The sequence below is a fragment of the Erinaceus europaeus genome, chromosome 4, assembly GCF_950295315.1.
Source record: "Erinaceus europaeus chromosome 4, mEriEur2.1, whole genome shotgun sequence".
Taxonomy (NCBI): domain Eukaryota; kingdom Metazoa; phylum Chordata; class Mammalia; order Eulipotyphla; family Erinaceidae; genus Erinaceus; species Erinaceus europaeus.
In genome coordinates this window covers 83,783,942-83,808,085 of record NC_080165.1, presented here as the reverse complement: position 1 = coordinate 83,808,085, position 24,144 = coordinate 83,783,942, and the positions used below count along the sequence as shown (strand labels likewise).

At 38.4% G+C, this 24,144-nt stretch overlaps 1 protein-coding gene across 3 annotated transcripts in view; it reads right to left on the bottom strand.

The window, feature by feature from the left end:
• The window catches only part of KHDRBS2 (KH RNA binding domain containing, signal transduction associated 2), an 829,362-nt gene that overhangs the window by 746,644 nt on the left and 58,574 nt on the right, over positions 1–24,144 (bottom strand). The window lies entirely within an intron of this gene.

Sequence of the window (24,144 nt, the reverse complement as noted above, 5' to 3'; positions counted from 1 at the left end):
GTATTATGGTTTTAGTTCAGTGACCAACTGATAGTTGACAGAAATAGATTAAATAATGAACTAAATATGGTTCTACAAATTTTTGAACCAAGTGTTTGCATTCAATTCTTTGGTCTTTACAATGTAATCTCTAAAGAACACAGCGGTTTGAATTTACTTTTCCATGTTTCTGCAACTGCAAATGTAACAGTCAGCGACTATTATGTGTAAAAAAAAAAAAAAGGTAGAATTAATCAGACAAATATCTGCACGTCCATACTTCAGGATAATAGTCTAATTATTAAGCCACATGAAGCAAGTTCTCCCCTTACTCACACCAAAAAGGGAAATTTGACTTTCAGTTAAGGAAGATGGGAATTCTGGCATTTCATGAGTTCAACTGATTATTCCCATGATCTTACCATACCAGTCAACATTTTTATGCAGCTGGAAAAACTTCTTAATACTGACTAAGATAAGTATTTAAGAACAAGCTAAAAAGTATAATTCAAAATGTTCTTCATTATGGTAATTCATAAAAGCATTAATTTTGTACTATTCTCTAATACTTCTAAATATTTCTAAGCATTCTTTCACTTTTGTTTTCTAATATCTAATGTCATAAATTGTCACTTTGGGGGGGGCTTGAAGGTAGTGCAGCGGGTAAAATACACATGGCGTGAAGCACAAGGGCCTGATAAGGACCAGGTTTGAGCTCCTGGGTCACTTCACAAAGGGTTGAAGTAGGTCTGCAGGTGTGTATCTTTCTTTCCCCTATATGTCTTCCCTTCCTCTCTTGATTTCTCTCCATCCTATCCAACAATAACAACAGCAATAACAACAACAAGGGCAACAAAAATGGGGAAATGAGGAGGGTAAAAATAGCTTCCAGGAATAGGCACCGAGCTCCAGTGATAACCCTGGAAGCACAAAAATGTCACTTTTGCTACACAAAATTATAAAGAGAAAACTCTAATTGAATGTTTAACCTATTAAAGCTTCACTATCTGAAAATAGGAGAAAGTTATTTTGCTTCAAAGGTATTCCTCTCAGTTCAATATTATGAATAAAATGTTTCTGGAAACTCAACATCAAGTGACTGCATTTGATTTTACTTGTTTCTACTTCAAGCACTTTCAGTTGAAAATATAGCTGTCAACTAATCATATGTGATTACTGAAATAATTATTATCAAGGATAATCTCAAATCTATATTTTATTTTACTTTATTTTCATAAAGAACAGGGAGGGAGGGAGGAAGCAAAGAAGGAAAGATGGGGAGAAATAGACCATACCACCAAAGCTTCTTACTTTTTTATTTTATTTTAATTTATTTATAAAAAGGAAACATTGACAAAACCACAGTATAAGAGGGGTACAAATCCACACAATTCCCACCACCAGAACTTCATATCCCATCCCCTCCCCCGATAGCTTTCCTATTCTTTAACCCTCTGAGGGTATGGTACCAAGGTCACTGTGGGATGTAGAAGGTGGAAGGTCTGGCTTCTATAATTGCTTCCCCGCTGAGCATGGGCATTAACAGGTCAATCCATACTTCCAGCCTACCTCTCTCTCTCCCTAGTGGGACAGAGCTCTGGGAAATCAGAGCTCCAAGACATAATGGTGGGGTTGTCTGTCCAGGGAGTCTGGTTGGCATCATGATAGCATCTGGAACCTGGTGACTGAAAAGAGTTAACATATAAAGCCAAACAAGTTGTTGACTAATCATGAACCTAAAGGCTGGAGTAGTGCAGATGAAGAGTTGGGTAGGGGAGGTCTTCTATTTTGTGGGTAGCTAGTAGATATTTTTTATTTATATTCCAAAGGGCCAGTGGCTATACTAGCTTTTTTTCCCAAGCCTGAAAACTGATATGCAGGTGAATCCAAGTTATTGTCTGGGAAGATAATGTCATGACTGCGAAAATGACCAGAAAGCTGGATCTGGGAAGAGAGTAGCTCCCAAATATGGGAAAGGTGTTTAAATATTGTTGACTATAGGGGCTACGTGGTGGCGCACCTGGTTGAGCTCACATGTTACAGTGTTCAAGGACTCGGGTTCGAGCCTCCGGTTCCCACCTGCAGGGGGAAAGCTTTGTGAGTGGTGAAGCAGTGCTACAGGTGTCTCTCTTTCTCTCTCCCTCTCTATCTCCCCTACATTCTAGAGGTTCCAGGACTGGGTGAATTATAGGCTTTATAGAGGAACTGGGAGGTTCCTGCTCTCTCGGGGCTTAAGAAGGCAATAGTTATTGCTACAATCTAATTATTTGGCAATTGGGTTAACTTTGAAAAATCCCGTTGTTAGGATTTGTTGTACCATACACATCACCAACATAATTTATGTCCTTTGACATTATTTGTATATAGCTGTGCCAATGTGGTGGGGCTAGGGATCACACCTGGGTCACTGTAAAGCAGCACATTATCCCAAGATATTGTGCCAGCACAGAGACAATGTATGTTTTAAATACAAAGTAGAGAGATCATGTGTCACTGCTAGCTGATGAGAATTTTTAGATGTATAAGAGTACAACATACACATGTACAACTATATAGATTTATAGCAGACATTAGGCTCTTAACTGCAGTATTAGTAAATTGATATGTAAATACTAGAATTATGAACATGAGCTAAATTTAACTCTGATCTGTAGAAGAGTTCATCAAATTAAAGAAATCTATATTACAATAAGGGGTTATTGTTATAGGTAAATATCTACAAAAGAGGACAATGGAGGTTACAACAGTCAGAGAATCAGTACAAAAAAATCATAGTCAGACTAAGGACATTTATGATATAAATGTGATTCATTTTTGCTATTCAGAAACTTATATTTGCAACTACTGGAATTTCATGAGTTTATATCTTAGATAATATATTTCCTCAGCTATAATGAACTTAGTATATCTGTAGAGGAAAAACTTCCACTCCCCCGTCTTTCTTATTTCTTAATATTTATTATGCATGTATTAAAGAGAGGTAGACAGATCTATACAGAGAGAACCAGAGCATCATTCTGTCTATGATCTGTCAGTACCTAAGTAAACACCACACACCTGCAGGTATTATACTCACTAATGCACAACTTCCTAAGCCCTCATGACCTCTCCTTTACACCCACTGGTTTTTTCTTTCTTTTTTTTTTTTACAAGAGCACTGCTCAGAATTGGTTTATTTTTATGTGAGGTATTTAACCTGAAACTTCAGACACAAAAGTCTGTTGCAGTACTAATGGTGCTATCTCCATTGGCCAACTTCATTTATCAAGTGTGATCTTCTAGATTCTCCCATCCAAGTACTAAGCAGGCCTGACCCTGCTTAGCTCCCAAGATCAGAAGTGATCAGCTATGTTCAGGGTGGTATGGCCATAGACTGATATTCTAGACTCTTACAGCTAGAATGGGAGAAAAAAATACATGGCAGGAAGTCTGCCCTTGTTCTTTTGCCATCGACAACATGTAACCTGAAACATTCTGCTTTTCAAAATAAAAGGACTAAGAAAGTTTTCAGTGCATAGTACATAGGACATTTAATCAAAGTCAACTTTCAGAAGAAAGATATAGAGCCTTTTTCAAATGCTGACAAAGTAGGAAAAGAAAAATGAACCCTCATGTATCTTTAATGAAGCTTTCAGGGAAATATATCTATACATATCTCAGTGATTCCAGATATTTTTAAAATTTCCTCTAATTTGACAAAGTATCACACTGCAATGGAACTGTCAACTGATTTTAATTTTAATCAAGTACTAATTAAATATTAACCTCTGATAATAAAAAAACACAGTTTATCAGGCAAGTCATTAAAAGTGGCAGACCTTGGCAGACACTGAATTCCTGATGGTGAAATATTTGTTCTGAGTAAATTTGTAGACCACTGAGTCATATGTGAGAAAAATGAAATTGAATGTATTTTATGAACACCTAGCTATAAAAATGATCAATGGTCAAATACTTTCACATATATAAGATGTCTCTTAGGAGAGAAGAGAGACACATTTCCTTGAAAAGCTTTAAAAAATAACATTCTCAACAAGGGCAACAAAAGGGAATAAATAAATAAATATTAAAAAATAACATTCTTTGAACTGAATCCCCCAGTAAACAACTGTAGTGTGTTAATACTTTTGGTACATTTTACTTCTACCCAATAGTATGCCACAACTCTATTATTTATTATTTTATTATTTTTTATTTGCTTTTTGGGTTTATCACTGGGGCTCAGTTCCTCAGGCTTTCACCATTCCAAGTGTCTGTCATTTTCTTAACTTTAGAAGGTGAGAAACATACACATGATGGGAGTAGGGGGTAGAGAGGGAGAGAAAAAGAGAGAGGGGGGTGGAGAGAGGGAGAGAGAGAGAGAGAGTTCACAGCAGCCTAGGTTTATTTCTAAACCTTGAATATTTTAAATAGCAATGTGATGAATATGGTTTATATATATATATATATATATATATATATATATATCTTTTTGATGTGTGTTTCTGTGTTCTTGAGATAGATACTGGAAGTGGGTGTGCTGGATAATTTTTCCATTTTACTTGGTGGTTAATGGATTATAGTACAGCTGCTGCTGGTACATGGGTACAATTTCTCATTTCCCCATGATAGGTGTCTATAATACATTCTTCTTCTAATTTAGATTCTTTCCTGCCACCACATCTCAGAGTTCCAAATATTTCAGGCTACTCTTCTTCCTTTCCTTCACCAGAGTCCTTTGCTCTGGTGCAATACATCAAACAAGGCCCAAGTTTTACTTTGTGTTTTTTCTTTCAGTCATTGTTTCTTAAATTCCAGCACTGAGTGAAATCATGTGGTATTTGTGCTTCTATTTTTTGGATTATCTCACTCAATGTGATTCCTACAAGTTCCATCCAAAATGAGAAAAGGAGCTAACTTCATCTTTGTAACAGCTATAATTAGTATTCCATTGTGTATATATATTGCAAATTTCTTAACTACTCATCTGTCTTTGGGAATCAGGGATGCTTCCAAGTTTGGACTATTACAAACTGTGATGTTATGAACATAAGTGTACAGAGATCAGTTTGAAAGAATATGTGTGTTCCTCTAGGATATGTCAGAGGGAAGGAACATAATACAGGGGTGAGGACTTAATTCTGAGTTCTCAGTACTATTTCCTTGATCTTTATGGGTCTATTTTTATTCCATCCCACATTATCTTGTTTGCTATATCTTTTTAATATAGTTTATAGTCAGGGAACATGATGTGCCCATTATTCTTTTTGTTCAGAACTATATTGAAATGTGGGGTCTTTTGCAATTACAGACAATTTCCAGCAATTTTCTTTTTTTCATTTTTATTTGTCTATTAATAAAATAAAAATAGGTGGGGGTCGGGCGGTGGCACAGTGGGTTAAGCGCATGTGGCGCAAAGCACAGGGACTGGCTTAAGGATCCCAGTTCGAGCCCCCGGCTCCCCACCTGCAGGGGAGTCGCTTCACAGGCAGCGAAGCAGGTCTGCAGGTGTCTATCTTTCTCTCCCCTTCTCTGTCTTCCCCTCCTCTCTCCATTTCTCTCTGTCCTATCCAACAACGAACAATAATGGCAATAATAATAACCACAAGGAGGCTACAACAACAAGGGCAACAAAAAGGGGGAAAAATGGCCTCCAGGAGCAGTGGATTCATGGTGCAGGCACTGAGCCCAGCAATAACCCCGGAGGAAAATAAATAAATAAATAAATAAATAAATAAATAAATAAATAAATAAAAATAGGTGCAGAAGGTGGAAGGTCTGGCTTCTGTAATTGCTTCTCCACTGGACATGGGCATTGGCAGGTCGATACATACTCCCAGCCTGTCTCTACCTTCCTTAGTGGGGTGGGGATCTGGGAGATGGGATTCCAAAACACAGTGGTGAGGTCCTCTGCCCAGGCCAGTCAGGTTAGGGTCATGGTAGTATCTGCAACTTGATGGCTGGAAAAGCATTAAGATATAAAGCAGACTACATTGTTTAATAATAAGGAACCTAACAGTAAGAATAGAGCAGATGAGATTTGGGGTCTCCATTTTGAAAAAAGCTAGTACAGTTGGTCTATTTTAGGTATATTCCAAGGTGCCCATGACTTTACTAGTTTTTACATGATCTTGACAACTAACATGCAGGGGGACCAAAGGTATTGTCTGGGGAGATGGTGTCAGAGTTGGGAATAGGACTAGAAAGCTGGATCAAGAAAAAGAGTAGCTCTCAAATATAGGAAAATATATAAAGATCATTAACTGTAAATCCCATCGATTTAATCTAGGGTTCATATTCAGCACAGGAACCTGTGTAACTTCTGCATTCCTATAGGTCTGAGCTCGAATTTTTGTGGTCATACCTAGGAACATTTTAGGCTGAATTTAGTGCAGGACCTGTCTTCCTAGAGTGGTAGAGTATGTTGACTCAACCTCCCTTCAGAGAATGAGGCAGTCCCTACCATTGTTGATCTACACTGAGGGGAAAGTCCTATAGAGGGACCCACAAGAGGGTCCACTGTGTGGCTCCTGATGCAAATGGGCAGTGACAGTGGAGAGAGGAATCTGCTAGCGATCTAGACCCATCATGTCTGTGTGGGAATCCCTGGATTCCCTCACTAGGGCCCCAGATAATGGGTGGCCTGGTAGTAACCAAAAGAGCCATCATTAAAATATGTTAGTCTCTTTCCCTTATCCAGCTTTTGTAGTACTTACCTTATCTGATACTGTAGGACTTAGAGTGATTGAGCATTATAAAATAGGTAGTAGGTGAGGAGGGTGTCTAGGTCTAAGTAGAAACCATTTCATTAGGTACTTTATGGTGTCTTTTTTAGGTCTTTATACTTGCTTTCTGCATTTACTGAGTCACTATTTATTTAGTTTTAATAAATAGATGTAGAAAGATGTAGAGGGAGAGATACAAGAAAAGGGAAATAGAGACCAGAGCACTGCTCAGGCCTACTTTATGGGGGTTCCTGGGATTAAACCTTGGACCTCAGAGTCTCAAGTATGAAAGTCTTTTGCTTAACTCTTATGCTGTCTCTCCAACCCAGAAATTTCAATACTTTTTCCATTTCATTAAATAATGGAGTTCAAATTTTGCTAAGAATTTTACTGATTCTATATAATGCTTTCTGTAAACTGGTCATATCAAAATGTTAATCCTGGGACATCCAGAGGTGGGTAACACAGCAGCAGCGGCTGTGTTTCTCTCCTCTCCTCTGCTGTCCTGGGTCAACCAAGAATACCAAAGGAGATCATCTGGGACCACAAAAGGACAGGACTAGAATGACTTCGGAACCCACCAAATCATTAGTGAGTGCAAACACGTGTGGCTCATGGACAGAGGAGCCAAAGGAGAGACTGAGTGGCTGGTAACAATCCGGCAGTTTACCAGTTGAGGCAACATCTCCAGTCTGTTTACCAACAAAAAGACTGAAAGGAGTAGAGGACTCCTCCTCCTCCTCCTCCTCCTCCTCCTCCTCCTCCTCCTACTCTTCCTCTTCCTCTTCCTCTTCCTCTTCTTCTTCTTCTTCTTCTTCTTCTTCTTCATCTTCTTCTTCTTCTTTTCCTTTTCTTCTTCTTCTTCTTTTCCTCTTCTCCTTCTCCTTCTCCTTCTCCTTCTCCTTCTCCTTCTTCTTCTTCTTCTTCTTCTTTTTCCGTTTGCCCTTCTTCCGTAGCCAGTCAACAGCATCAGGAGCTGCTTATTGCTGGCTTTGAAAGTGACTGGGATCCATGTGGATTCAGTCGGCTAGGAAGGATCTTCAGTTTCCCCAATGAATGAGGACTCCCTTAAGACTCACCAAATGCAATTGTTAGTCTCCATTGCTACTGCTCTCAGAGGCTGGAGCAGCAAGGGGCAGCCCTGTGCTGACACTGGGAGACAGAGAACTGACCAGCAAACTCAGGAGATGATCTACACCTCAGTGGCCTAGCAGTGGGGCTGTGTAGTGGGAACCTTTCCACATTGTTCTTCTGATAAAAGAACATGGTGAATAATTGCCTCAGAACCTACAGACTATAAATGGAACTTGTTTAGAAACTCACAGGCCCAGCAGTACTGCCAGGCTTGGCAGAGAAACTGAACTGAGCCCAGAGATATGGATCCTTGGGGTGTGAGAGTTTCTTTGCATAACCACTGGATTATCTCTCTACAACCCTGCTTAATCTCTTGGTCAGGAGTGAGTGATTAAGCTAAGAAGCCTACTTATAGTTTGAAAGCCCTCAGGCTCTCATAGCCTACAGGGAAAAAAAAAAAAGAACAAAAGAGGCTTTTAAACCACTGAGATCCAACTCAGGGGTTGAAATAATATTAAAACAACTGTAAATTTCCACAACTGCAAACTCTTCAAGTACCTTACTTAGACACAAGGTAATCTAGGCAAGAGTGATCAGTAATTTGAAAAGTACTGAGAGAGGGACCTCTACTATACAGAATGGTTAAACCAACAAGAAGAAATATTGGAGAAATGAACCAGGGCAAGAGTCCAGCTAAAAGCCCCCCAAAGGTTGAAGCACAAACTAATGAGGTCCACATCCAAACGCTAGTTAAGGAAATAGTCACAGAAGTGAGTAAAGAGTTTGAAAGAATTGGCATTAGAAATGCAGAAACCACAGATAAGACTATGAAAGAAAATACTAATTATCTCAAGGTTATTAGAGAGCTTAAAGATGAAATAGCTGAGCTAAGAATACAACTAGCTGAACAAGCTAAAAGAGTATCAGAACAGGGTAACAAAATAGATGAACTCCAGAAAACAGTAGAGTGGAGAGAGAATAGAAAGGACGCTGAGGGCTGCCAGAGAAAAACAAGAGTCACCTACAGAGGAAAACCCATAAGATTAGCAGCAGACTTCTCCACACAAACACTCAAAACATTAATCCTTCAATCTATGAATACAGAATATCTTTCATTTTTTCTTTTTATATTTCTTTTAGCAGTGATTTATAGCTTTTGACATAGGACTCTAACTCGTATATTGAATTTAATCATAGTTAATTATTTTATGTGATTATGAATGGGATTGTATTCAATCTCTAGATTTTTTTTCCCTCTCCTGTGCATTATAAACACATAGAAATGCAACAGTATGGTCATTTACATTTTAGAAAAAAAAAACTGGTACAACAGTGAACTCAGATTAAAAACTGTTTCTACCTTACGATCACTACAAACTAGCAAAGATAAGGATTATTCCACTCTCCAAAGGGAGGCTAGGTGATCTGATTCTGCCACTGGAAGGAGACAGTCTTGAAATGAGTGCAGTCTACAATATTCCCACCTGTGATCAAGGACAGCAAGGTCATATTGCCAGGGACTCAGAGGTTATACAGGCACACATGCTAAATAGGAAAAGATATGAGCCCTGAGTCAGATTCCTGTGGTCAATAGTTAATTATATTTATTTTTTTTTTCTTCAAGTTTGGGAATTGCTCTCAGCCCTGATCTGGCTTTCTAGTTCTGTTCTCAACTCTCACATCATCTTCCCAGACAATATTTCTAGTCCACCTGCATGTTACCTATCAAGCTCAATCAAACATTACTAAAGTCATGGGTCTTGGGAACATACCTAAAATAGACATCATAAATTCTTCCCACTGCAACATCCGTATTATCCTCTGCTCTATTCCTAATTTTTGGTTCTCATTTATTAAATATTTTGTCCTATGATTCCATCCTGACTTCCCTGAGCAGAGGACCTCACCAGTATGTCCTGGAACCTCAACTCTTCAGAGCCCTACCCCACTAGGAGAAGAAAAAAACAGGCTAGGAGTATGGATCAATCTGCCCACATAGATGTTCAGCAGAGAAACAATTACAGAAGCCAGAATTCCCATCTTCTATAGCCCTCCAAAAGAAATTTTAGTCCATACTCCCAGAAAGGTAAATAATATGGGAAGAAAACTAGAGGGCTCTGAACCCCAATTCCTCCAGGATCTGAAACATTTGTCATCATAAATATTGTTTTTATACCACCACTGAAAGGGAAGTGAATCTGAAAAACACCAGAAGAAGCCAGACACTGTTTCTGTTAGCTGAGAGAGAAGAGGAAAAAAGGAAGGATACTCAGAAGTAGTAATAGGTATAGGCATAATTTGTAAAAGAAGTGAAAGCAGGACTGTAGAAAAAAATAGGATAAATATATGTGTATACATCTTTTTCAGTTATAGATATAATGTGAATCTATATCTTTGACCTTGGAAGAATTACTACAGTTATCAATGAAGAGAATGGGGACACAGACTCTGGTGTGGGGACAGTATGAAATTATATCCCTATCAACTTACAATTTTGTAAAACAATGTTAAATTAGTAATAAAAATTGGGAAAAAAGAAAGACTAAAAAGCAAATAATAATAATAATAAAGAGACTTTAGAAGGGGGATGGGCTGAGGCACTTGTGACTGAGTGCACATATTACTATCTGCAAGGACCCTGACTCAAGTCCTCCTTCCCCACCTGCAGGGGAGAAGCTTCACAAGCTGTGAAGTAGTACTGCTGGTAGTCTTTCTTTTACTCTCTTTTTCCCATTTCCTTCTTGATTTATCTTTCTCTATCCAATAAAAATAAAATATTTTAAAATGCTTTTAGAAGTGCTTTTAACCTGTACAATTACTTTTCTATAAGTTCTGCCTGGAAATTAATAGGATAATTATAAAATTCTTAAGTGAATATGTCCCACTGTTGTTTAAAAGCCATAATAATTTATATAGGTATATATCATCACACATTTATTTGTAAAAATATAGACCATATAGCCTTAAGGAAAATCAACCTTTATTCCTTTTTCAGCTGGTATGGTATATTTCAAATTATTCAAAATATAACATAAATTACTTTGAAAATGTATTCAGATTATATATTGACCAGAAAGCACTGTTAAAATCAGTCTAACTAAATAAATTTAACTCAAAAATGTTATTAATTTGTCACAAGCTACACATATTAATATGCAAAAAGTAATATACCAAAATCATGTTTATACAGCTCTATAGTTAATGGCTACTCTATTTTTTTTTTCAATAGGAACTATACAACTGTGGGAAATAATGTTTTTCTCTTCCCTCAAATAAATGCAAAATAAAACATTATGCATCACTTGACTCAATGAGCATAATCGTCTCCAATTCCATCTACTTCATCCCAAAAGACACATCACCCCTTTTTATTGTTGAGTATATGGCCCATCATTTTTTTCATCCAGTCATCTATTCAAGGATATTTTAGTTGTTTTCGGGTTTTGCCAGTGTGACTAAAGCCACTATAAAAATGAGGGGACACATATCCCTTTGAATCAGTGTTCTTATATCTTTTGGGTACATTCAAGTAAGAAGGTAAAAACAACTACAGAGACTTCACGTGTGGAATGACAACCCTTCAGCTTCATTACTCGGGTGAGACCTTTCCTTTCATAGTATTCTCTAATTCCATACCAGGTGGTGCACTTTCTAACAAAGTCCCAAAACCTAGATATAGACCAGGTTCTGTGAGAGAGAGCATATGTTCACACGTATCCATAAACTAGTGCAAAATATATACCTGAAAGCAGAAGTACATTAGAGTTTGCAGTGGGTATCCCCCTAACACTTCTTCTCCACTATTCCAAGCTTTGGGTTCATGATTGCTCAACAATTTGTTTGGCTTTGTATGTTAACTCTCTTTTCAGTCACCAGGTTTCAGATGCCATGAGGATGCCGGCCCTGCTTCCCTGGACTGAAGACCCCACCAATATGTCCTGGAGCACCGCTTCCCCAGAGACCCACCCTACTAGGGAAAGAGAGAGGCAGACTGGGAGTATAGACCAACCAGTCAACGCCCATGTTCAGCGGGGAAGCAATTACAGAAGCCAGACCTTCTACCTTCTGCAACCCACAACGACCCTGGGTACATGCACCCAGAGGGATAGAGAATGGGAAAGCTATTAGGGGAGGGGATGGGATATGGAGATTGGGTGGTGGGAATTGTGTGGAGTTGTACCCCTCCTACCCTATGGATTTGTTAATTTATCCTTTTTTAAATAAAAATAAATAAATCATTGTTAAAGTAAAAAAACCCAAAACTACAGAATGGTTTCACTCGTATGCAGAATATAGACAACTGAATATACAAATATGAAAAAATATATATATCAACCTATTTTCAGGACTGAGAGAACTACAGTGGTTATCAATAGGAAAAGGAACCTTTAGCAATAGGAGTGGTGAAAAAATAATAAAAGAAAAAAGCATTATGCCTAACCATACATTCAGCTCAAATGTACACCCCAGAACCACATGACAGATGCTATGGTACCAGAGGAAACTTTGGAGCTATGGTATCTCTCCTCTCACTCTCTGTCTTTCCATGTAAATAAAGAAGCAGCACACAGGTGTGAAACTGTTCAAGACCAAGGACCCAGCTGAATAAAATAATAATATTAATAAATAAAATAAAATCTGTGGCCAGATGGTAGTGCAGCTGATTGAGTGCATACATTACAGTGCACAAGGACCCAGGTTCAAGCCCCTGGTCCCCACCTTCAGGGGAAAACTTCACATGTGGTGAAGCAGGGCTGCAGGTGTCTCTCTGTCTCTATCCCTCTCTTTATCTTGCACTGACCTCTCTATTTCTCTCTACTTCTATCCAATAATAAATAAAATTTTAAAATATTAGAGAGAGAATAATAAAAATAAATAAATAAAACTTCAAAATATTTCTTTTCACTTTAGTATCCTATAATGTGTAATATATAGGCTATTATTTAACTCTAACTGAAAAAGCACTATCTTTACGTACATATATACATTTATATGTTTAATTTCTCTATAATGGTCCACTTCTACTTGAAATAATTCAGAAAAATGGTTTTATTTATGAAAAGACCATGCTCTTACATTTATTTATTTATTTATTTATTTATTTATTTTTGCATCCAGGGTAACTGCTGGGGCTCAGTGACTGCACTATGAATCCACTGCTCCTGGTGGCTAAATTTTTTCCCTTTTGTTGCCCTTGTTGTTTTATTGTTGTTATTATTGCTGTCATTGTTGTTTGATAGGATAGACAGAAATTGAGAAAGGAGAAGACAGAGAAGAGGAGAGATAGACACCTGCAGAGGAGAGAAAGATAGACACCTGCAGACCTACTTCACTGCCTGTGAAGCGAACCCTCTGCAGGTGGGGATCCAGGGGTCAAATCAGGATCCTTACCCTGGTCCTTGTGTTTCACGCCATGTGTGTTTAACCTGCTGCGCTACTGCCCCACCCTCTGCTCTTATACTCTTTACTAATAAGTCCATATCGGACATACCCATTAAAAAGTTTTATCTCAAGGGGGTTAGTGCACATAGTACAAAGTGGCACATAGTACCTGCATAAGGATCCTGGTTTGAGGCCCTGGCTCATTGCAGTGGGGTTATTTCAAAAGAAGTGGAGCAGGTCTGCAGGTGTCAATCTTCCTCTCTCCCTCTCTATCTCCCCCTCCCTTTGCAATTGCTGTCTGTCTTACCCTCCCCCCCAAAAAAAGTTTTATCTCAGCTGGGGAGACAGCATAATGGTTATGCAAAAAGACTTTCATGCCTGAGGCTCTGCAGTCACAGGTTCAATCCCCAGCCCCACCATAAGCCAGAACTGAGCAGTGCTCTGGTCATAAGGCAGAACTGAGCAGTGTTCTGGTCTCTTTCTATGTGTCCTTCTCTGTGTCTAAAATAAAATAAAATTTAAATATATTTTCAAAAGTTTTATCTAAGTATATAACATAAGTTTATTTAATTAAGGTTTACATTTAAACAGGCAGTTATCTTGAATATTAAGAAGTTCCACGAAGTCACCAAATTCACTCACAGATTGTAATTATCTTAATTATCTTTTTATTAACTAGTGATTTTGCACTAAGGTCCAGAATTAAATTAGAAGAAAATAGCTTCATATTACTTGAGATGATAATGGAAACAGTTCCAGGAAGAATGGTGTGCTCTTCAGAAAACCTGCAAAAGTCAACTTCAGGCAATGTACAATACACAGACTTTCCTGTTACATGAATAAAAGATTGGTTACAAAACAAATAAAAAAAAGAACAAAGTATTTCCTTCAAACCACCTATTGTCAGTGAAATACTGTAATTAAAGAGCATACTTGAATGTTTATATGTTTATACTACTCTCTCAATGATATTCCCTACAAATAATACCATACAAACGTAGAATATAGCTAGATATATCTAAGCATAATTAGATAAGTGTCATATAATTCTATTAAGAATAGATTAACATGGGGCTGGGCGGTAGCGCAATTTGTTAAATGTACATGGCGCAAAGCGCCAAGGACTGGCATTAAGGATCCCAGTTCGAGCCCCCGGGCTCCCCACCTGCAGGGGTGTCGCTTCAAAGGCAGTGAAGCAGTTCTGCAGTATCTATCTTTCTCTCCCCCTCTCTGTCTTCCAATCCTCTCTTGATTTCTCTTTGTCCTATCCAACAAAACAGACAACAATAACAACAATAGTAATAACAACAACAAGGACAACAAAGGAAAAAAAATAGCCTCTAGTTGCCATGGATTTGTAGTGCAGGCACCCAAGCCCCAGCAATAACTCTAGAGACAAAAAATAAAAAGAAAGAAAGAAAAGAAAAGGGGAGGGGATGGGAGAGGAGGGAAGAGGAGAGGAGAGGAGTGGAGAGGAGAGAGGAGAAGAGAGGGGAGGAGAGAAGAGACGAGAAGAGAGGGGAGAAGAGAGGAGAGAAGAGAGGAGAAGAGGAAAGGAAAGGAAAGGAAAGGAAAGGAAAGGAAAGGAAAGGAAAGGAAAGGAAAGGAAAGGAAAGAATATATTAACTTCCAATGAGAAACTCTACAACCTAACTTGGGAAATAAATATTAATTCTCATTTAACATGAGTAAAATCTTTCATATATAAAAGAAGGAAGATTACATGAAAGTAATAAAGAAGCAAAGAGAGGGGTTGAGATGAGAAGAGAAAGGAATGAAAGAAGGGAATACTTCAAACGGGCTTCCATGGTAGAATAAGATAGTGGTTTGGTTGAGGGTGACTTGTGGTAATGTATACCTGTGACAACAAAAATCCTATAAATTGAAGATGGCGGACTGAGAAGCTGCTAGTGGCTTGAGCTCTGACCACATCTCCTGGAAACAGTAGGATTTTCTGCCTTTATTAGGCCAGTCAATAAGGGGTCCTAGCGGTGACACCAAGGAGGTGACTATAACTTAATTTGGGTTAAGAATTAGAGTAAAAAAAAGGGAAAATAATTTTTTTCCTTTTAATTATTAAGCACACCTCATCCCCCTTCACCCCCCCCATAACCAGTCCCTGGGGACCAGCTCCTAGCAGGCTCCCCTGATGAGCTTCTGTCTTTACAAATTCCTATCCCACCAGGGAGTATCATACATTCTAAGTCTATACCCTTCTGAAACCTCTAGCCATTTTTCTTTCTAAGTAGCCAACCCCCCTGCACCTCACCCTGCATAGCTAATTAAATAATTAAAAATAAATAAATTAAAAAAGAACACTTTCCTTTCACTGCTCTTTTATGACTGTTCTTTTTCTTATCTTTTTCTTTTTTTCTCTCTCTTTTTTTTCTTTCTCTCATTCTTGTCATCCTTTCTTCCTTAATCCTACAGCTTCCAAAGCCACAGCCCCCAGCACCCACACCACCAAACAGTGTGCTTTTTTGAATTCACTGATACACATTTGGGAATTATTTGGGGGAAGAATTCTGACTCAGTGTGGACTCTCACTGCAAGTGTCTCTGCTCAACTTCCCTTCCTCCTTTAGCCACCCCTAGAATATACAGTGGATAGTAGATTTGCATAACTGTCTATTTCAGCTATCCTTGTCTAGTGCTAAGTGGGTTTTTTTTTGTTTTTTTTCTCATTCTTAACAATCAGCTGCCTCTGATCATAAGGTTTGAGGTAATCTGGGACAGGGTTTTTATTTTATTTTATTTTGACTCTGCTGTATTTTACTATTAATATTATATAAAGGCATATATCTTCCCCCCTTTTAGGTTGATCAGAATTAACTCTTAGCATATATTTCAGTGCTAGGGTAGTGGGCATCTTGTCTATGGTGGGAGGAACTTGTCTCCTTAATCCTACCTCCTCTACAGACTCTCCCCTCCCTCCCACTAATAGCTAATCAAAAAAATTAAATTAAAAATAAAGTAATAAAAAAACACCTTTCCTTTCACTGCTCTTTAATTACAGCTTTTCCCTATCTTTTCCCATTTCTCTCTCTTGTCCCTTATTTCTCTATTTTTATCTTGACATACACTTCTTCCTTCCTTCTTCTTTACCTTCTGAATTTGTGAATTATTTGGGGGAGAAATCTGACTCAGAGTGGACTCTCTATCTGTGTATCTCTGCTCTAGATCCCTTTCCCCTCTATTACCCCTAGAATATACAGTGGATAGTAGATTTGCATAACTGTCTATTCTTGCTATCCCTTCTTTATTTTCTCTTTCTTCACAAGGGATTTGGTTACTATTTTTTCACGGACTGGAGAAATTGTTTGGCTAACTGGTAACGATTAAACTACTTCAATACTTGCTTCAGTTGCTACTGTAATTCCTGAGGTTGGTGAGTGCAATTTTCACGGACCGGAGAATTATATGGCTAACTGGTAACGATTAAACTGTTCAATACTTGCTTCAGTTGCTACTGTAATTCCTGAGGTTGGTGAGTGCAATTGTCATAAAGGTATTTAGTACAGTGATGCTTGTACTCAAGACACAACAGCTGAGGAACAGAGCATATAAGGGATAAGAAAAGTATGCAAGCAATAATAAACTTATTAATTGCAGAAATGGAAACAACATTGGAGGAAAGGAATGGCAGTATTAGGGAAACAACAGTTGAGACCCCCAAGGAAAATACTGATTATCCTGAGGCAATTAGAGAACTGAAAGCTGAAATAGCTGAACTGAGGAAAGAAGCTGAGGCAAGGGAAAGCAGACTAACTGAAGCAGAAAACAGAATTAGTCAGACAGAGGATGAGTTAGAGAAAACTAAGAAAGAGGTGAAAGAGCTTAAAAAGAGATTGAGAGACATTGAAAACAACAACAGAGACATATGGGATGATATCAAAAGAGGTAACATTCGTAGAATTGGCCTGCCAGAGGAAGAAAGAGAGGAAGGGGAAGCAAACATCCTAGAGGAAATAATAGAAGAAAACTTCCCAGACCTGAATAACAGAAAGGACATCAAGATTCAAGAGGCCCAGAGAGTACCAAACAGAATCAACCCAGACCTGAAGACACCAAGACACATCATAGTCACAATGAGAAGAAGTAAGGATAAAGAAAGGATCCTAAAGGCTGCAAGAGAGAAACAAAAAGTCACATACAGGGGAAAATCCATAAGATTATCTGCAGACTTCTCCACTCAAACTCGAAAAGCCAGAAGAGAATGGCAAGATACCTATCGATCCCTGAATGAAAAAGGTTTTCAACCAAGGATAATATAACCTGCTAGACTTTCACTCAAACTATATGGAGGGATCAAAACCTTCTTAGACAAACAACAGTTAAAGGAGACAACCATCACCAAGCCAGCCCTGAAAGAGGTTCTAAAAGACCTCTTATAAAAAAGAACATCACTACAATACTTGCAATATATCAGAGCAAACAAATTTTTTTTTGAACAATGGCACTACAATACATTAAATCCATAATATCAATAAACGTCAATAGCTTAACCTCACCCATCAAAAGGCACAGGGTGGGGGGATGGATCAGAAAACATAAACCAAAACATGCTGCTTGCAAGAATCATATCTGTAACAACAAGATAAACACAGACTTAAAGTGAAAGGATGGAAAAATATCATACAGGCTAAAGGACCACAAAAAAGGGCAGGAACAGCCATTCTCATCTCAGACACGATAGATTTTAAATTAAAAAAAGTAATAAAAGATAGGCAAGGACATTACATAATGATTAGAGGATCAATCAGCCAAGAAGACTTAACAATTATTAACATCTATGCACCCAATAAGGGACCAGCTAAACACATTAAGAACTTACTGAAAGAATTTCAAAAATACATCAATAGTAATACAATAATAGTGGGAGACTTCAATACACCACTCTCACACTTAGACAGATCAACAAAGCAGAGAACCAATAAAGATACAAGAGAATTGAATGAAGAGATTGACAGACTAGACCTCTTGGACATTTTCAGAGTCCTTCACCCCAAAAAAATGGAATACACCATCTTTTCAAATCCACATAACACATACTCAAGGATAGACCACATGATAGGCCACAAAGACAGCATCAATAAATTCAAGAGCATTGAAATCATCCCAAGTATATTCTCAGACCGCAGTGGAGTAAAACTAACATTTAACAACAAACAGACAATTATTAAAAGTCACAGAATTTGGAAACTAAACAACATAATCCTTAAGAACCACTGGGTCAGAGACTCACTCAAGCCGGAATTTCAAATGTTTCTGGAAACAAATGAAAATGAAGAAACAACATATCAAAATATTTGGGACACAGCTAAAACAGTACTGAGAGGGAAACTTATAGCCATACAATCACATATTAAACACCAAGAAGAAGCTCAAATGAACGACCTTACTGCACAACTCAAGGACTTAGAGGAAGAGGAACAAAGGAACCCTAAAGCAAACAGAAGGACAGAAATCACTAAAGTTAGAGCAGAAATAAACAACATCGAAAATAAAAGAACCATACAAAAGATCAATGAAGCCAAATGTTGGTTCTTTGAAAGATTAAACAAAATTGACAAACCTCTAGCCAGACTCACCAAAAAAAAAAAAATAGAGAAGACTCAAATTAATAGAATTGTAAACGATGGAGGAGACATCACAACTGACACCACAGAAATCCAGAGAATCATGCGAAACTTCTAGAAAGAACTATACGCCACCAAACTAGAGAATCTGGAAGAAATGGAACAATTCCTAGAAGCATATGGCCTTCCAAAACTGAAACAAGAAGAACTACAAAGTCTAAATGCACAAATCACAGACAAAGAAATTGAAACCGTTATTAAGAATCTCCTCAACAAAAAAAGTCCTGGACCAGATGGCTTCACAAACAAATTCTACAAAACTTTCAGGAAACAGTTAGTACCCATACTTCTTAAGCTTTTCCATAAGACAGAAGAAACAGGAATACTCCCTTCCACCTTCTATGAAGCCAACATCACCCTGATACCAAAAGCTGATAGGGACAGAACAAAAAAGGAAAACTACAGACCAATATCTCTGATGAACATAGATGCCAAAATATTAAACAAGATCTTGGCCAACTGGATACAGTAGCATATCAAAAAGATTGTTCATCATGACCAAGTGGGATTCATCCCAGGAATGCAAGGCTGGTTCAAGTTCCGTAAGTCAATCAATGTCATTCACCACATCAATAAAAGCAAAGCCAAAAACCACATGATTATCTCAATAGACGCAGCGAAAGCCTTTGACAAAATCCAACAACCATTCATGCTCAAAACTCTACAAAGAATGGGAATAGATGGGCAATTCCTCAAGATAGTGGAGTCTATATATAGCAAACCTACAGCCAACATCATACTCAATGGACAGAGGCTAACAGCATTCCCCCTCAGATCAGGGACTAGACAGGGCTGTCCACTGTCACTGTTACTCTTCAACATAGTATTGGAAGTTCTTGCCATAGCAATCAGGCAAGAGAAAGAAATCAAAGGAATACAGATTGGAAGGGAAGAAGTCAAGCTCTCACTATTTGCAGATGATATGATAGTATACATAGAAAAACCTAAAGAATCCAGCAGAAAACTACTGGAAGTTATTAGGCAAGATATCAGGCTACAAAATCAATGTACAAAAATCAGTGGTGTTTCTTTATGCAAACACTAAATCTGAAGAAGAAGACATCCAGAAATCACTCCCATTTACTGTTTCAGCAAAATCAATCAAATACCTAGGAATAAAGTTGACCAAAAAAGTGAAAGATTTGTATGCTGAAAACTATGAGTCGCTACTCAAGGAAATAGAAACTGATACCAAGAAATGGAAAGACATTCCATGCTCATAGATTGGAAGAATAAATATCATCAAAATGAATATTCTCCCCAGAGCCATATACAAATTTAATGCAATACCCATCAAAGTTTCACCAAGCTTCTTTAAGAGAATAGAACACTACAATCATTTATCTGGAACCTGAAAACACCTAGAATTGCCAAAATCATCTTGAGGAAAAGAAACGGAAATGGAGGCATCACACTCCCAGACCTTAAACTATATTATAAAGCCATCATCATCAAAACAGCATGGTACTGGAACAAAAATAGGCACACAGACCAGTGGAACAGAATTGAAAGCCCAGAAATAAATCCCCACACCTATGGACATCTAATCTTTGATAAGGAGGCCCAAAGCATTAAATGGAAAAAGGAGGCTCTCTTCAATAAATGGTGCTTGAAAAACTGGGTTGTAACATGCAGAAGAATGAAATTGAACCACTTTATCTCACCAGAAACAAAAATCAACTCCAAATGGATCAAAGACCTGGATGTCAGACCGGAAACTATCAAATACTTAGAGGAAAACATTGGTAAAACACTTTCCCACCTACACATCAAGGACATCTTTGATGAATCAAACCCAATTGCAAGGAAGACTAAAGCAGAAACAAACCAATGGGACTACATCAAATTGAAAAGCTTCCGCACATCCAAAGAAACTATTAAACAAACAAAGAGACCCCTCACAGAATGGGAGAAGATCTTCACTTGCCATACATCAGACAAGAAACTAATCACCAAAATATATAAAGAGCTCAGCAAACTTAGCACCAAAAAAGCAAATGACCCCATCCAAAAATGGGCAGAGGATATGAACAAAACATTCACTACAGTGGAGATCCAAAAGGCTAATAAACATATGAAAAACTGCTCTAGGTCACTGATTGTCAGAGAAATGCAAATTAAGACAACACTAAGATACCACCTCACTCCTGTAAGAATGGCATACATCAAAAAGGACAGCAGCAACAAATGCTGGAGTGGTTGTTGGGTCAGAGGAACCCTTTTACATTGCTGCTGGGAATGTAAATTGGTATAGCCTCTGTGGAGAGCAGTCTGGAAAACTCTCAGAAGGCTAGACATGGACCTTCCATATGATCCAGTAAGTCCTCTCCTGGGTTTATACCCCAAGGACTCCATAACACCCAACCAAAAAGAGGTGTGTACTCCTATGTTCATAGCAGCACAATTCCTAATAGCTAAAACCTGGAAGCAACCCAGGTGCCCAACAACAGATGAGTGGCTGAGAAAGCTGTGGTATATATACACAATGGAATGCAGCTATCAAGAACAATGAACCCACCTTCTCTGACCCATCTTGGACAGAGCTAGAAGGAATTATGTTAAGTGAGCTAAGTCAGAAAGATCAAGATGAGTATGGGATGATCCCACTCATCAACAGAACTTGAGAAAGAAGATCTAAGGGAAACTAAAAGCAGGACCTGACCAAATTGTAAGTAGGGTACCAAAGTAAAAGTCTGTGGTGAGGTGTAGACATGCAGCTTCCTGGGACAGTGGGGGGTGGGAGTGGGAGGGAGGGATGGGTCACATTCTTTTGGTGATGGGAATGGTGTTTATGTACACTCCTAGCAAAATGTAGACATATAAATCACTAGTTAATTAATATGAGAGGGGGAAAATCAATTGTATGTCTCAAAGTTTTTCAAAACACAAACTGAATCTTTTTAATATATAGGCTGTGTATTTGATATGCAGACTCTCTCAAAAGCCTAGATCAAGTAGATTAAAAGCATCCAATAGCACAGCTACATACAAGATGCTGGGTACTGTACAGCAAACCCTAACAAAAGGACTTTTCAAAGTTAACCCAATTACCAAATAATTTGATGATAACATTAACTATTGATTGTCTTTTTGAACCCTAAGGCAGCAGGAACCTCACATCTCCGCTATAGTGCCCCTACTTCCCCCAGTCCTGGAATCCTTGGATAGGGTCCACTTTCCTGTATGCCTCTCCCAATCCATATCAAATAATATTGCATCCGCTGATCACAACCTAACCAACGCAACGATCGCCACCTCAACATGCTTCACTTCAGACTGTGTCCAGAGACTTCACTTGTGGAATGACAACCCTTCAGCTTCATTACTCCGGTGAGACCTTTCCTTTCATAGTATACTCTAATTTCATTTCAGGTGGTTCACTTTCTAACAAAGTCCCAAAAACTAGATATACACCAGTTTCTGTGAGAGAGAGCATATCTTCACACGTATCTATAAACTACTACAAAATATATACCTGAAAGCAGAAGTACACTAGAGTTTGCAGTGAGTACCTCCCTAACACTTCCTCTCTACTATTCCAAGCTGGGTCCATGATTGCCCAACAATTTGTTTGGCTTCGTATGTTAACTCTCTTTTCAGTCACCAGGTGCCATATGCCATCAGGATTCTGGCCAGGCTTCCCTGGATTGAACACCCCACAAATGTGTCCTGGAGCTCCGCTTCCCCAGAGACCCACCCTACTAGGGAAAGACAGAGTCATACTGGGAGTATGGACCGACCAGTCAACGCCCATGTTCAGCGGGGAAGCAATTAGAGAAGCCAGACCTTCTACCTTCTGCAACCCACAACGACCCTGGGTCCATGCTCCCAGAGGGATGGAGAATGGGAAAGCTGTCAGGGGAGGGGGTGGGATATGGAGACTGGGTGGTGGGAATTGTGTGGAGTTGTACCCCTCCTACCCTATGGTTTTGTTAATTAATCATTTATTAAATTAAAAAAAATCCTATAAATTAAAAAGTCCTCAATAAAGTGATATTGGAATTGATAAAAAGGTGTGTGTGTGTGTGTGTGTGTATGCACGCACGTGTGTGTTGGAGGGGGTATGTTGAGGGAAGACAAAAATAGGTCACCTAGATCAAATTTCAGTTTTACCATGTCAGTCACCCAGGTTAGAATCTGGTCCTACACTGCCTGGAGGAAGCTTCCATGCTGCAATGTCCTCTCTGTCCCTATCTCTGCATTTTTAACTGAAAAAGTTAGCCTAGGGCAGTGAAGTCCTGGCAAAGTCACAGAAGTGTTTATATTTTCAGATTTGAAAATTGGCTGATATATGTTAACAGAGTACTGGAGTTAGACCATTTTTAAATGACAGCAAAGATGTCAGTCATATAAAGTAACACAGTATATTGACTGCAGAGGTATCTTAAAATGTCTTACCATGGGTTCAGGAGGTGGTACGCTTGGTTAAGTGCACTAATTACAGTTTGCAAGAAGCAGGGTTCAAGATCCTGACCTCCATCTTCTAGGGGGAAAGCTTCACCAGTGGTGAAGCAGAGCTGCAGGTGTCTCTCTGTCTCTTTCCTTTTCTATCTCTCCTTCCCTTCTCTATTTCTATCTGTATCCAATAATGTATAATTAAATAATTTTTTAAAAATGTATTACCACACAGAATTCTTACAGGTGCAAGAGATAAAAAAATATATTAATAGGTAGTTGGGCAGTAGTGCAGCGAGTTAAGCACAGCTGGCACAAAGCGCAAGGACTGGCATACGGATCCCAGTTAGAGCCCCCAGATACCCACCTGCAGGTGGTGAAGTAGGTCTGCAGGTGTCTATCTTTCTCTCCCCCTCTCTGTCTTCCCCTCCTCTCTCCATTTCTCTCTGTCCTATCCAACAACAACATCAATAACAACAACAATAAAACAACAAGGGCAACAAAAGGGAATAAATAAGTAAATATTAAAAAATATTAATTATATAATGAATAGGCAGATAATATTTTTAAATGGGGATAGTAGTTATGTATTCTTCAAAAATGTTAGTGATCTTAAGCAGTCCTTAGACAAGTAAAACTGGAATTATTTTATGAGCCAGCAATACCAGCCAGAGGCATTTATCCAAAGGACATAAAAAAAACCCACCTAATTCAAAGGAATCTATACATCCCTATTTTAATAGCTGCATTATTCACATTAGCCAAAGAATAGAAGTAGCCTAAATAGCCACTAATAAATGACTAGAAAAAGTATTTATGGGTTATAAACACCCTATAGGACAGTATTCTGCAATCAAATTGATACTTTGAGGCAAAATGGATGGAACTGGAAACTGGATGGTTTCATTTATATGTGAACTCTAGAGAACTGAAATACATGAACAAAACACAACTATACAAACAAAACATAAC